This window comes from Geotrypetes seraphini, chromosome 9, assembly GCF_902459505.1.
Source record: "Geotrypetes seraphini chromosome 9, aGeoSer1.1, whole genome shotgun sequence".
Classification (NCBI taxonomy): Eukaryota; Metazoa; Chordata; class Amphibia; order Gymnophiona; family Dermophiidae; genus Geotrypetes; species Geotrypetes seraphini.
In genome coordinates this window covers 67,660,784-67,677,163 of record NC_047092.1, presented here as the reverse complement: position 1 = coordinate 67,677,163, position 16,380 = coordinate 67,660,784, and the positions used below count along the sequence as shown (strand labels likewise).

General features: G+C 44.1%; 1 long non-coding RNA gene across 1 annotated transcript in view; it reads right to left on the bottom strand.

The window, feature by feature from the left end:
• Window positions 1-16,380, bottom strand: part of LOC117366841 — a 28,568-nt gene that overhangs the window by 9,514 nt on the left and 2,674 nt on the right. The window contains exon 2 of the long non-coding RNA XR_004540654.1: window positions 8,003-8,152. This is a non-coding gene — a long non-coding RNA (uncharacterized LOC117366841). The remainder of the gene's footprint in view (window positions 1-8,002; window positions 8,153-16,380) is intronic.

Genomic DNA, 16,380 nt, shown 5'->3' with positions numbered 1-16,380 from the left:
TTATCAACACAACTAATATACTACTTTATCCTGAAGCAAAAAAAAAAAAGGACTTTTCTACTATTCTCATTCTTCTCTCTCTCTCTCTCTACTCTTTCAGCTAGCTGCACGCCGGGCACCACTCTCAACCACCGAGGGACCATAGGAGCAAGGAGAAAGAAATGGAGGCTACAGGAACCCAGCGGAGCTACCCAGTATACTGCATCGAATGTCATATGTATGACTACCTCCCCTCCGGGAGGCGGTCATACATATGCAGTTGCTGTCAGGAACTGGATAGCCTGAAGAAGGAGGTCGGGAGACTGCAGGTTCGAGTACAGGAACTGGAGGGACTGTGCACCATAGAGGAACAGTGCTGGGCAACTGAGGACACCACCAGAGAGGACCACATCACAGAACAAGTTAGAGAGCTCGAGAAATTCATCGAGGAGGCCTGCAGGATGGTGGAGGCACAGGACCACCAGAGAGGACCACATCACGGAACAAGTTAGAGAGCTCGAGAAATTCATCGAGGTGGAGGCACAGGACCACCAGCACATCAGGGGAGAACTACCAGTCGGACGACAAAATCCACCAGACACCATGGGAGTAGGACCTTGCGGAAAATCTGGACAAGCTGATGAGGAGGAGACCCAACAGAACCCAGAGGAAGAACTAGCTGACTGCACCACTGACACAGACCTGAGACCAGAGAGATTAGCTGACTGCGCCACTGACACAGACCTGAGACCAGAGAGACAGTCGAGGAAGGGGAGATCTGTTATCGCAGTAGGAGACTCAATCCTGAGAGGAGTGGACAGTCACATAGCTGGAGGGAGAGAGGACCGACTAGTGACATGTCTCCCTGGGGCAAGAACGAAGTACGTCATCGACAGAATTGAGAGGATCCTGGAAGGGGCCGAGACGGAGGAGACAGCTGTAGTAATCCATGTTGGAACCAACGACGTCAGCAGGAGGGACTACAACAGGACTGCACTAACTGATCAGTTCAGGATCCTGGGGAGGAAACTGAAACTGAGGGCAAGAAAGATAGCCTTCTCAGAGATCCTGCCAGTTCCGAGAGTGGACGCACGGAGGCAGAGCGAACTACAAGCAATAAACGGTTGGCTCAGGAGATGGTGCGAGGAGGAGGGTTTCCTTTTTGTTCGGAACTGGACAACTTTTTTGGGAAAGAATAAGCTCTACAGGAGAGACGGACTGCACCTGAGCATGACTGGGACGAGGATGCTGGCACGCAACGTCCAGAGCGCCATAGACTTGGCTTTAAACTGAGGAAGAGGGGAAAGCCGACAGTCAATCTGACACATCGGACAAAATTATCAAATTAGGATACTGAGCAAGGACATTGTAAAAGAGGGATCGGGACTGAGTGGGAATTTTTGGAAAAAGGACCTAAGGAAGCATTACAAGGGCCCAGGGCCAAGGGCATTGAGCAAGGATGTTGTAAAAGAGGGCTCGGGACTGAAAGGAAATTTTTTGAAAAAGGACCTAAGGAAGCAATACAAAGGTCCGGGGCCAAGGACATTGAGCAAGGACATTGTAATAAAGGGATTGGGGCTGAGTGGGAATTTTTGGGAAAAGGACCTAAGGACGCAATGCAGATGCCCAGGACCAAGGACCTTGAACGAGGACACTGTAAAAGAGGGCTCAGGACTGAGTGGGAATTTTTTGAAGAAGGACCTAAGGACAAATTGCAGGGGTCTAGGACACAAATAAAACTGACAAACAGGACTAACAGAGAACAACGGAATCCAGAGGGACAACCAAAAATGAGGAAACAGGCTGAGGACGAAACAGACACACCACAGGAGGAGGATGACCGAGACGAGGCTTGGGGACTGGCAACTCACGAGGAGGTCGCCAGGAGCGCCAAACCACGAGGAAAACCAGCAAGAAAGGCGAACAACCGGGACTTACACTGCCTGTACACTAATGCTAGGAGCCTAAGGGCTAAAATGGGAGAGCTGGAAGTATTAGCCAGCACAAAGGGCCTAGACATAATTGGAGTCACAGAAACGTGGTGGACTGATGACAATGAATGGGATGTGGCTTTACCAGGGTTCAAACTCTACAGAAGAGATAGGTCACACAAAAAGGGAGGAGGAATAACGCTATATATAAAAGATTCCATACCTTCAACTAAAATGGAAACAACAATAAGGGCGGATGACTTGGAATCACTATGGGTTAAGCTACCAGGAGGAACAGGAGCGGACATAAAATTGGGTCTGTACTATCGCCCACCTGGCCAATCGGAAGAAATCGACCAGGACCTGGAGGCTGAACTGAGGCAGTTATGCAAAAGCAGAAGTGTGGTGGTGATGGGGGACTTCAAACACTCGGGAATAGACTGGAGCATCGGGCACGCGAACTGAATGAGGGAGACCAAATTCATGGAGGTCACGAGGGACTGTTTCATGGAACAGCTGGTCACGGAACCAACACGGGGAGATGCCACTCTTGACCTAATCTTCAACGGACTAGGGGGACCCACTAAGGAGGTGGCAGTACTAGCCCCATTAGGAAACAGCGATCACAACACGATCCAGTACAGGCTAGAAATTGGATCATCAAAGGTGAAAAGAACCACAACGACAGCACTCAACTTCAAAAAAGGAAATTATGATGCCATGAGGAAAATGGTGGGAAAGAAACTCAATGACACCGCAAGGAAGATGGAGTCCGTAGAAAAAGCCTGGACCCTACTCAAGGGCACGGTGCACGAAGCACAGAACCTGTGCGTCCCCAAGTTCAGGAAAGGGTGCAAAAAAAATAGAACAAAAAACCCAGTGTGGATAACAAATGCAGTGAAAAAGGCGATAAGTGATAAGAAGGCATCATTTAAAAAATGGAAAAAAGACCAGACAGAGGACAACCAAAAGGAGCATAAAAAACACCAAAAGGAGTGTCACCGAGTGGTTAGGAAAGCAAAAAGAGAGTATGAAGAGAGACTGGCAGGGGAAGCAACAAACTTCAAATCATTCTTCAGGTATGTCAAGGGGAAGCAACCAGCTAGGGAGGAAGTGGGACCCTTGGATGATGGAGACAGAAAGGGAGTGGTAAAAGAGGAAAAGGAGATAGCGGACAGGTTAAATGAGTTCTTCACGTCAGTTTTCACAAGAGAGGACACAACCAACATTCCGGAACCCGAGGAGATCGTAAAAGGAGATCAGGATGAAAATTCTGGTCCAACTAGAGGTGAGCAAGGTGGATGTCCTCAGGCAGATAGACAGGCTAAAGAGCGCCAAATTGCCAAATCCGGACGGCATTCACCCAAGGGTACTCAAGGAACTAAGGAATGAAATAGCTGAGCCACTTCGACAGATATGCAACCTATCCTTAAAAACTGGAGAGATTCCGGAGGACTGGAAAATAGCAAATGTCACGCCCATCTTCAAGAAAGGCTCAAGGGGAGACCCGGGAAACTACAGGCCGGTGAGCTTGACCTCCGTCCCGGGAAAGATGATGGAGGCGCTGATCAAGGACAGCATCTAGGAACACATCGAAAACAATGGGCAGCTAAAGTCGAGCCAGCATAGCTTCTGCAAGGGCAGATCATGCCTCACAAACTTATTATACTTCTTTGAGGGGGTAAACAGCCAGGTGGATAAAGGGGAATCCATAGACATAATTTACCTTGACTTCCAAAAAGCCTTCGACAAGGTACCACACGAAAGACTGCTAAGGAAGCTATGGAACCACGGGGTGCAAGGAGTGGTCCACCGATGGATCAAAAACTGGCTGGCGGACAGGAAACAGAGGGTTGGAGTAAAGGGCCATTACTCAGATTGGAAATGGGTCACGAGCGGAGTTCCACAAGGGTCGGTGCTGGGACCGCTTCTGTTCAATATATTTATTAACGACCTGGAGGCGGGAACAAAATGTGAGGTTATTAAATTTGCGGATGACACTAAATTATACAGCAGGGTCAAAACCAGGGAGGACTGCGAAGACCTCCAAAAAGATCTGACAACGCTGGAAGAGTGGGCCAAAAAGTGGCAGATGAGCTTCAATATAGGGAAATGCAAGGTCATGCATGCTGGGAAAAAGAACCCGATGATCACTTACAAGATGGGGGGATCACCGCTAGGGGTGAGCAACCTTGAAAGAGACCTGGGAGTGATGGTAGACACAACATTGAAGGCGTCGGCGCAGTGCGCCACAGCCTCAAGGAAAGCAAACAGAATGTTGGGTATCATTAAGAAAGGTATCACGACCAGGACGAAGGAAGTCATCCTGCCACTGTATCGTGCATTGGTGCGCCCACACCTGGAGTACTGTGTCCAGTACTGGTCGCCGTACCTCAAGAAGGACATGGCGGTACTTGAGAGAGTCCAGAGAAGAGCAACTAAGCTAATAAAGGGTATGGGGGACCTCTCATACACTGACAGATTGAAAAAGCTGGGGCTTTTCTCGCTGGAAAAGTGACGACTCAGAGGAGACATGATAGAAACCTTCAAGATCATGAAGGGCATAGAAAAAGTGGACAGGGACAGATTTTTCAAATTATGGGGAACCACAAGTACAAGGGGGCACTCAGAGAAATTGAGAGGGGAAAGGTTTAGAACAAATGCCAGGAAGTTCTTTTTCACCCAGAGGGTGGTAGATACATGGAACGCGTTACCGGAGGATGTGATAGGCAGAAGCACGCTACAGGGCTTCAAGGAGGATCTGGACAGGTACCTGGAGGACAAAGGGATTGAGGGGTACAGATAAGAGTAGAGGTAAGGTTAGAGGGATAGGATTAGAGGTAATTTGTAAAATTAGTCAGAGACCACTGTTCAGGCAGTGGGCCTGATGGGCCGCCGCGAGAGCAGACCGCTGGACGAGATGGAACTCTGGTCTGCCTCAGTGGAGGCAACTTTTTATTATGTTTGTCTTATAGATGCAGACACTGTACATCTCATCCTCCAAGTCCAGATTTTGATTAAAATAAAAGAAGACCTCTCTAATAAAAATATGGATGAGCAATTGTCTACTTGGGACAATGCAATTCAAGCATTCATCTTAAACACTGTTCCTGAGATAACAAAAGTTATCACACCTAAGATGCAAGAAAACCCTGGTTTACAAAGAAATTACAGCTCCTAAAATTACAACTCCGGAGTCTTGAACGAAGATGGAGAAAAAATAAAACTATAGATAACTTAAATAAATTTAATGCCCAAGCTTCCTTCTACAAAGCTATAATCAACCATTTCAAGAAATTATACTGTTCATCGTATATTAGTAAGACTAAAAACCCAGCCATCCTCTATATACAAAAATTTTTATCTCCCAACTCAAAGAAACAAGAATCAATTTCTACTAATCTTCCATCGGCCCAATCTTTGGCAAATTTCTTTCAACAGAATATCAAGAAAATCAGAAAACAAATAGTGTCCCAATCTAACAACAGCCTCAATATAAACACCACAGATCAACCCTTTTCTTCTAGTATTCATATACCGATGGCTAAATGTTCAACATTTAATCTTCCTACCTTACATGAAATTTGACGTATCTTTCAAGATATCAACATCAAGGAATCTAACACAGAGGTGATACCCCCTTTTATCTTAAAGAAATTTTTCTCCCAGTTTGGGATCCTTATACACACACTTGTAATCAATAGCTTAGAATCAGGAACTTTGGAAAACTTCTATCATTAACCCTATCATTAAGGATCAGAAAGTTAGTGCATCTGAAGAATATAACTACCGCCCAATAGTGAAAATTCTGTTTCTAGCAAAATTAACCGAAAAAATAGTTTTCAATCAGATTTCTGAATTTGTTGAATCTACTAACATTCTTCACCCACATCAAACGGGTTTTAGGATAAACCATTCAACTGAGCATTCACTATTAGGGATGACAACTACTTTACTTTATCATCTAGACCACTGTTCTTCAACCACCGGTCCGCGGACCGGTGCTGGCAGTTAAATTTCCTGCCAACTGCGGTTCCTGCCAGCCTCAGGCAATCAAGACAGGCTGCCGACGTTGGGGCCTTCCCTCTGTGAGTCTCGCCTGTTAGGAAACAGGAAGTTGAAACAAAATAGGCGGGACTCAGAGAGTGAAGGTCCCGACGTCGGTAGCCTGTCTTGATCGCCGCCCCTGCCAAGTTGCTGAAGAGGGCTGCGGGGGACTTGCAAGTAGAACGAGAGAGCTGCAGATACAGGTGCAGGTGGAGGGAGATGGTCAGCGTGTGCGAGCAAGATCCTAGGGAGCCTTCACAGTGGCTGTCTCCCCTCCCACTAGCTTTCCTACTTGCCAGGGCAGTGATTTACCGGCAACTTCCTGCAGGCAAATACTGAGACCTACTGGAAGGGGAGAAAGCCACTGTAGGAGGCTGGGAAGCTGCTGGATAAAGGGAGAGCTGTTACTGGACTTGGAGGGAGTTAGAAGGAGAGATGCTGCTGGGAGGGGAGGAGGGAAAGGGATGGGAAGAGAGTTAATCTTGGCTAGAGGGAGGAGGGAAGGGAGAAGGAGAGATGCTGCTAGGAGGGAAAGGGATGGGAAGAGAGTTAATGTTGGATAGAAGGAGGAGGGAAGGGAGAAGAAGGAGAGATGCTGCTGGGAGGGGAGGAGGGAAAGGGATGGGAAGAGAGTTAATGTTGGATAGGGAAGGGAGAAGGAAAAAAGGAAGGAGGGAAGGAAGAAAGAAAAAAGGAAGGAAACAGCTGGCAGGGAGATTACAGGAGGGGAAGGGGGTCAGGGTGGAATGGAGAGATCAGATGAGGGAAAGGGGAGAGAGAGGAATGAGAAAGTAGAGAGACATTGATGCTGGAAAGGGAGTCAGCAGAGAAATGAGAGAGGGATAAAGATGCTAGATCTGGTGTAGGAGAGATAAAAATGAAGAAAGCAGTGAAGCTGGAATGAATGATGTAAAAATGAGAGAGGAGGCACAGGCTGGATGGACAGGGGAGAGGGGCATAGAAAGAAGTCAGATACATTGGAAGGGGGAGAGGGCAGACATTGGATGGAACACGCAGATGCTGGATTGAAGAGACAGGGCAGACGCTGGAAGGAAAAGAATGAAAAGAAGATGAAAGCAGAAACCAGAGACAACAAAAGATAGAAAAAAATAATTTTATTTCTATTTTGTCATTAGAATATATCAGATTTGAAATATATATCCTGCTAGAGACATAACTGGGGACTGCAGTATTCTGTTAGCATGATATTTCTGTGTAGCATTCTATAATAACTTGGCTTGTTCATTTTTCTTGATATTAGAGGGAATATATGTGAAGGGGAGGGGAGACAGGGGTTTTGTTTGTCTGTGCTCTGTATATTTGTATTTATAAAATCACAATTGTTCAGAATATTGTTTCTTTTTATACTTTAATAAAATACTTTCAATATAAAATCATAACTGCGGCTTGTGCAGATGGGATCAGATGGTTTGCGGGGACCGAGCTCGCGGAGATGGGGTGTAAACGTGGTTTTTAAATCTTAGTCCTAGTAGTTTGCCGGTCCACAAAATAATTCTTTTATTTCTGCCGGTCCATGGGTGTAAAAAGGTTGAAAAACACTGATCTAGACCACCACAAATCGGTGGTCCTTATCTCCCTTGGCCTTTCTGTAGTCTTTGACACGGCAGATCACTTACTTCTCTTAGAAAGATTAGAATCCATTGGAATTACAGACCAGGTACTTAAACGGTTACAATTTTATTTTTCAAACCATCAATCTAAAGTCATTTTCAATAATACTTCATCGGATCTTTTTGCCAGTCAAAGCAGGGTACCATAAGGCTCTATTCTCTCTCCTTTATTGTTTAACATTTTCCTGTCCCCTCTGCTTACCCTCTGTCAGTCTATCGTTTTTTTAGCATTTGCTTATGCTGATGATATTCAATTATTATATCCACTAAATCCAGAAAACACTCATGAAATTATGGAGATTAACAACAAACTTAATCAGATCAGACTTTGGATGAAGGACAATATGTTAGCTTTAAATACATCAAAAACTCAAACATACTCACCATGGATGTCAAAAACTCAAACATACTCACCATGGACACCAATCCACTTCCTATTCCAGTCTTCTGGGGGAATTGACCCAGTCATCACTTTTCCTCGATTAGCCAATTCACTTCTATTCACAAGAATATCACTAAATGCTCCAAATTTTCTGGATAATTCTCCCCTTGACTGTGTTGCCTCTATAAAAATTTTAGGAGTTACCTTTGATTAAAAAAAATTGACATTCTACAATCATATAAGCTCTATAATTAAATCCTGTTTTTTTAAGCTCAATCTCTAAATTCCTAGAATGAAAATCTCTGAATATATTAGTTCACTCATTAATCATTGTAAAACTGGATTACTGCAACAGCCTATTCACAGGAATAACTCAGAAAGAACTAAGATGCCTTCAAATAATTCAAACGCTGCAATCAAACTAATAACAAAAACTAGGAAATATGACCATGTAACCCCATTAATTCAGAATGTCCATTGGTTACCAATCAATCAAAGAGTTTCTTATAAAATTTCATTAATAACGTTTAAGACGATACATTCCAAATCATCTCAATTCATCGATAAATATCTTATTCCATACGAGCCATCCCGGATTCTTAGATCATCCAACTGTAAATTGCTTACAGTCCCCTCCCTCCGAATAATAGGAACAAAAAGGCATGACATTTTTTTATTGGTGGCCCCACAACTTTGGAATACCCTTCCAGCTCCCGTAAGGGAGGAGAATAATCTACACAGGTGTTTGTTTTATACCTTTTTATTGTGGTTTATTTCACATCTTATCAACCATGGACCTCTGAAGAAGGCGTGAACCGAAACATGGACCGTGTCGGGTCCCTTGGTTTGTAATAAGGTGGTATCATTAACTGCATTAAATATTTGGTATAATAAACACTGCCTGCATCTTGTACATATCAGTCTGCAGTTTGTTTTTTGCTTTTTGCTCACTGTACTGCAGACCCTGTTGGATTCCTCTTGTTTGTAGGAGAATAACCTTGCCTATTTCAAGGGCATACTCAAGAGCCACCTATTTAAAGAAGCTTTCAACATTTGATTTTTCTTCACTCTTTTCATTTTTCAAATTCCTCTACAGAAACAAGTAGCAATGTTCCCCTTTCTTTTGTTTATTCTTTATTCGACTTTCTTTCCTATATAACTTGTAGTTCCAACCCAGCTTCCTTTCTGTCTCATGTTTGTCGTTCAATCTGTTAACCATTAGTACGCCATTTATTTGATGTTTCATTTACATTCTTTTAATTGTCCTGTTATTGGCGTTGTTTTTATTTTAGTCATGTTTTTTGTTTTCCCTATTATATTTTAACTAGTTTTTTAGCCCATTACATTAACGGGTGCTAGAATAGATGTGTAGACTTAGGCATTTCTTTCTTTCTTTCTTTATGTCTGTCTTTATTTCTCTCCCCCTACCCTCTGTCTGTCTGTCTTTCTTTCTGTCTCTCTCCCTGGCCCCCTGTCTGTCTGTCTTTCTTTCTGTCTATCCCCCCTGTCCAGCAGCAGCACTTCCCTGCTCCCCTTGTCCAGCAGCAACCCGTCTCCCTTCCTTTTACCTTCCCCCTGTCCAGCAACACCCCTTCCCTGCTCCCCCTGTCCAGCAGTAGCCCTTCTCCCTCCTTTTACTTCCCCCCTGTCCAGCAGCACCCCTTCCCTACTCCCCCTGTCCAGTGGTAGCCCTTCTCCCTTCCTTTTACCTCTCCCCTATCCAGCAGCACCCCTTCCCTGCTCCCCCTGTCCAGCAGTAGCCCTTCTCCCTGTCCAGCATCCGCTAGCCCGTGCAGCCTCAGGGCTTTTGCTAAGCCGACCCACCTTGCATTATCAAAGTAGGCTGGCCTAGCAAATGCCCCGCAGCTGCTACCTTTGCTGGTCCGGGGGCGAGAAGAGGCATCCCGGAAGTGCAGGAAGTCAGCCGGCGTTGGAGATCGGGGCAAAAGGCAGGCACTGCGCATGTGCGGCACGGAAGCATGGATCACGGATGCAGGGAGCATGAAGTTTGAAGTGCGCATGCACGCTAAGGGTTTATTATGATAGATTTGTATCTTGCTTAGAAATTGGATAAGCAGCTCAATCAAATTTTAATAAAAACTTGAAACTTCAATTACTAATTAATTCCATTTTTTTAAATTAATCTGTATCTCTGATGAATTTTCAGGGTCTAAGACATGAACTAATTGAATATCATCGGCATAGGCGTAGATTGAAAAGTCGATTGATTGTCCTAATGTTAACAGCGGTGCAAGGAAGATATTAAGGGGATAGAATTGACCCTACCGGAATCCCAAAAGAATTTTGGAACTGCTTAGATCAGGGGTGCTCACACTTTTTGGGCTTGCTTAAATGACCAAGTCAAAATGATCTACCAACAATAAAATTTTTAAAAACAAAGCACACTGTACGCAGAGAAAATGTTAATTATCATTTATATTCCGGTTTTTTTTCAAAGAGGTCAAGGTAGATGATTTTATTCAATGTCATCTCAGTTAACAACTATACAAAAGTAGACAAATATACCCCCTCCCTTGTTACTAAACCACAATAGCAGTTTTTAGCGTGGGGAGCTGCGCTGAATGCCCCCTGCTGCTCTCGACGCTCATAGGCTTCCTGTGCTAAAAACCGTTATTGCAGTTTAGTAAAAGGGAGCCATAGTGCAAAATATACACAGCAGATTTAAATTCTCAAAATGGACACATTTTGATCACTAAATTGAAAATGAAATCATTTTTCCTACCTTTGTTGTCTGGTGATTTCATGAGTCTTTGCTTGCACTTTTTTCTTCTGACTGTGCATCCAATATTTCTTCCCTTCTTTCAGCCTCCTGAATGCTTCCTCTCCTCCAGACCTTATTCCCTCCCCCAACTTTTTCTTCTTCTCTCCCTGCCCCCTCCCCTTTCTTTCTGTCTCCCTGCCACCTTTTTTTCTTTCTGTCTCTCTGCCCCTCCATTCTTTCTGTCTCCCTACCTGCCCCCTTTCTTATTTTGTCTTTCTTTCTCCCAGCCTTCCCCCAACCCACCACCGCCGCAATTGAGGAACAGGCCCCCAAGCCACCACCACCGAGTTCTGAGCTCTCCCTGCTTCCCGATGCCGTAAACAGGACGCAGAAGTGCCGGGCCAACCAGCCTTCCCCCCCCCCTCAAATCAATTCTGACGTCGGAGAGGAAGTTCTGGGCCAGCCAATCGCTGCTGGCTGGCCCGTAACTTCCTTTCTGATGTCAGAATTGACATCAAGGGGGAAGGCTGGTCGGCCCGGCGCTTCTGCATTCTGTTTATGGTGTTGGGAAGCAGGTAGAATGCGAAGGCAACGCGAGTCTATCACGAAGCCCGAGATGGGCTCCATGATCAACTTGCGTTGCATTCGCAATTTACTGGCACCTCTGGTTTAGATGATGTGTTGAGTAGCGGTGGTCTGCAAGACAAGAAGTAAACCAATCCAAAATCTGTTCTGTTATGCCAATTGATTGTAGAGGCTGCAAAAACCAAGCTGTAATCAATTAGAAACATAGAAAAAAGCGGCAGAAAAGGGCTATAGCCCACCAAGTCTGCCCATTCCAAGTATCCCCCCCCCCTGAATTATGTCGAATGCTGCAGAAAGATCAAACGAAATTAGGAAAACCAACTTATAATGGTCAAGATGATACAGAATGGAAGTTTTCAGACCTATGAGTTGAGTGGTGCTGTCTAAAACCTTAAGCTCCTGATTAGATCAGAGATATGAACAGCTACACAGTGGATGGTCTCTGAGCTCAAGAACTATAAAAGCAGGCTGGCTAGCTAGGTGTCTCCAAGGGCTGATCCTGTTAGCAGCAGACTTCCGCCGTGCAAGTCTGTGTCTTCTCCCAGACAGAGGTCTCACCAAGTAGGAACCTCTGGGCACCGAGCCTCCAAAGAACACTGAGAAAAAAATACCCCAAAATAATAAAACTGCAAAGCAGATCAAACACACTTCTGAGCAACTTGCTTTCAGAAAACAAACTTGAGGGGGCAGGAGCAGCTCTCTGGGAAGGAGATGAAGTGAAAACATGATTGACAATTTTCTGCAAGCAACTTGCTAGTTCAGATACAAGACCCTATCATTCAGGACCATAAGACACATTGCACTAGACGACTTGTTGTACCCACTAGTCTTACTTACCTCTGATACACAAAAGGGTTCTTAGGGGCTTCTACCAATTGTGGAAGCAGTTACCAAGAACCCTATGCAAATGCATTACAAAGAGCTCGTTAGCATTAAAATGACCACTTTATGTAATGCACAGCAGTGAATGCCTACCTTTTACTGTACAAAGTTTTCCAGCAGATCTGGAACTGTCAATGGCTAGAATTTTGCTTGAAGAGGAGCTGTTTGTGTGTGTGTTTTATGTGCATGTGTGGCCTGCCCCTAACAGCTTTGTTCTGACCATAGGCGCAAGACATACATGCACATAAAATAAGCACAACAGCTGCGTCCAAAAAAGTAAAAACTCTAGTGATACAGTGCTGCATTGTACTGGGCCTATGCAAAAGAGCTGTGCCTACCACTCAACTCTTGTGCACAGGTGCCAGGCACAGTTCCTCCCCCTTTCACTGGGAAAATATAACTTGCTCCCAACTCGGTGTTTCACCAGGTTGCCAGAGCTCTTCACATCTGGCCCCGAGTCAGTTCCCATTCCCTAGCTGTTCCAAGTGCTGCCTTTCAAGCACCCTTAGTGGACCTGGGAGCAGAAACCCAATCCAGGAATTGAACCCACATCTTCTGCATGGCAGGACACAGCACTTGCCACTTGATGCAATAGACCAGCCTTCAATAATACAAAGACTACAGGAGTTACTAAGTACGAAACTGAAAACAAATCAAATAAATTTTTTTTTTTCACTTAATGCATAACCTCTGGAATTGGGTGCCAGAGGATGTGGTAAAAGCATAGTTGGGTTTAAAAAAATGGTCTGAACAAAGTCCATACACTGCTATTAAGGTAAATCTGGGGAAAGCCACTTCTGCTTGGAATCATGCTTGTGTCCTGAATCTGCCACTGGTGGAAACAGGATGCTAAGCTAGACTATTGCTCTGACCCACTAGTACAGTTCTTCTGCTCTTATGAGCTGTGTATTTTTAAATATCCTGAACTTCTTATTCAAGTTGGACTCATTATCTAACTCTTCACCATCCCCAGCAGTGTAGCGAGGGTGAGAAGCGCCCAAGGTGGTGGCACCCCGTCCCCACCCTCTTCACCGTTCCCCCCCCCCAATGCCATGTACGCTTGCCCCTTCCCTTCCCCCATACCCCTTTAACTTCCCTGGTGTGAGCAGCATCACTAACTTGCTGCCCGCCCCAGCTTCGGCTCTCCCACTGACGTTATTTCCAGGACCCAGAAGTGACGTCAGAGGGAGAGCCGATGCTGGTGCGAGCAGGAGGTTGGAGTTCCTGCTCGCGTCAGTGAAGAGCCAGAGGTACGGTAGAGGGGAAGTGAAGGCATGTGTATGCAGCGGGGGAGGGGTGTAGAGGATGGGTGCCAGTGCCCCCACCAAAATGTCACCCAGGGTATACTGCCTCCCCGCCCCGCTTACTACACCATTGACCATCCCTTCATCTCCTGTTCTGCCCAGTTTCTCTACTTGCTTCTTTTTCAATTCTTACATCATCCACCCTCTCACTGACTTGAAAGCTATGCGCCTTGTAACCAGTATTATTTACAGGAGCTTAAACAAGTCAGGCTTTGAATACTATAAGCCCCAGTCACCTCTTCCACTTTCCTTTCTCTATATCTTCATGGTGATTGTTTTTATGGGCACTGTTTTAGACAATTGTTGGAGAAAATTTTATAAAATAGTAACATAGTAAATGACAGCAAATAACATAACATAAAAATAGTCTGCCCAACCGTACACACTCTATAAATTAATGATTTAATGTAAATTGTCCTTTTTCTTAGATATTTCTGGGCCAGAAACCCAGAGTTCTGCCTGGTACTGTAATTAGGTTCCATCTACTGGAGTCTCCGTCAAAGCTCACTCCAGCCCATCTAAACCATCCCAGTCATTAAAGCCCTCCCCAGCCCATCCTCAACTGAATGGTCATATACGGGACACACACTGTGCAAGTCTGTCCAGTACTGCTCTTAGGGCTCTTTTAACGAAGCTGTGTTAGCGGCTTTATCGCACGCAACTTTTTAGCGTGCGCTAACTCCCACGCTAGCCGAAAAACTACTGCCTGCTCAAGAGGAGGCGGTAGTGGCTAGCGCAGTCGGCAAATTACCGTGTACTATCACGCTCGTTAAACCACTAACGCGGCTTCGTAAAAGGAGCCCTTAGTTCTTCAATATATACCCATTATTTTCTGATTAGAGATCCTCTGTGTTCATCTCATGCTTTTTTGAACTCTGTCACCATTTTCCTCTCTACCACCTCCCTCGGGAGCACATTCCAGACATCAACTACCTTATCTGTAAAGAAGAATTTCCTAACATTACTCTTAAGTCTACCACCTCTTAACCTCAAATTATGCTCTCGGGTTTTATCATTTTTCTTTCTCTGGAAAATATTTTGTTCTATGTTAATACCTTTCAAGTATTTTAATGTCTGAATCATATCTCCTCTGTTCCTCTAAGGCAAGGGTTTCCAAACCTTTCACCACGAGGGCCACATTGGGTACTTCAGCACTTTTCAGCAGGCCGTAGTAAAAAAAAAAAAAGAAAGATAAATAACTCTAGATATATGAGTTTTATTGAAAGCAAAAATTTGTATAAATTAAATACAGTATGTGAGAGTAAATTATCATATATTAATGATGACATAAAGACATAAGAATAGCCTTACTGGGTCAGACCAATGGCCCATCAAGCTCAGTAGCCCTTTCTCATGGTGGCCAATTCAGGTCACTAATACCTGGCCAAAACCCAAGAAGTAGCAATATTCCATGCTACCAATCCAGGGCAAGCAGTGGCTTCCCCTATGTCTTTCTCAATAACAGACTATAGACTTTTTCTCCGGGAACTTGTCCAAACCTTTCTTAAAACCAGCTACGCTATCCGCTCTTACCACAACCTCTGGCAATGCATTCCAGAGCTTAACTAATCTCTGAGTGAAAAAATATTTCCTCCTATTGGTTTTAAAAGTATTTCCCTGTAACTTCATCGAGTGTCCCCTAGTCTTTGTAATTTTTGACAGAGTGAAAAATCAATCCACATGTACCCGTCCTACTCCACTCAGGATTTTGTAGATTTCAATCATATCTCCCCTCAGTAGTCTCTTTTTCAAGCTGAAGAGCCCTAACTGTTTTAGGGCTCCTTTTACTAAGGTGCGCTAGTGGTTTTAGCGTGTGCGACAATACCGCACGCACTAAACGCTAATGCCTCCATAAAGCTTGCGTTAGTATTTTTAATTTAGCGCGTGGTTAGCACACGCTAAAAAAGCTAGTGCACCTTAGTAAAAGGAGCCCTTAGTCTTTCCTCATATGAGAGGAGTTTCATCCCCTTTATCATCTTAGTTGCTCTTCTTTGAACCTTTTCTAGCGCCATTATATCTTTCTTATAAGGAGACTAGAACTGAATGCAATACTCCAGATGAAGTTGCACCAAGGAGCAATACAGGGGCATTATAACATTCTTAGGGCTCCTTTTACTAAGCTGCAGTAGCATTTTTAGTGCGCACTGCAGATTAGCGTGCGCTAACCCCCGCGCTACGCGGAGAAACTAACGCCAGCTCAATGGAGGCGTTAGCATCTAGTGCATGCTAAAACCGCTAGCGCAGCTTAGTAAAAGGAGCCCTTAGTCTTGTTAACCATCCCTTTTTTAATAATTTCCAGCATCCTGTTTGCTTTCTCATATTTTCATCACAAATTGTAATAAAACCATTAATGTGAATGATGGAACTGTTTTTGTGCTTTAAAAATCTTATTAAACTGAGGTTCGAATTTTGAAGCGCTATTTACAAGTAGAGACTTCAAATGTTCATCAGATAAATTTGCTCTGTATTTTGACTTGACATATTTCATTCGGAAAAAAGTTTGTTTGCAAAGATACGTTGTTCCAAAAAATGGAGAAAAATTTACATGCAAATTTCTTCAAATTTGGAAACTGCTCAGAGTTCAAAAATGTATAAAAATCAATCAAGTTTCCTTCCTTGTATTTATCTTGAATATGTTCATTAGCCTGAAGTTCAATAATTTCCATTTGAATTTGACTTGGGCCATCAGCAACATCATAGTCAAACGGATTTTGAAACAATCTAATTTCCCTAGCATCGGCATCCAAATCAGCATATTGCTTCTGAAATTGTTAAGATCTGAAATAACTAAATTTGTGAACGAGAAAGGAAATTCTGCTTTACCCTTTTTATGCAATTCTGCACAGTATGACATATGAACAAAGTTACAATCATATTAACTTTGCTCTGAATGCCTTGATATGAGTTAATAAATCAC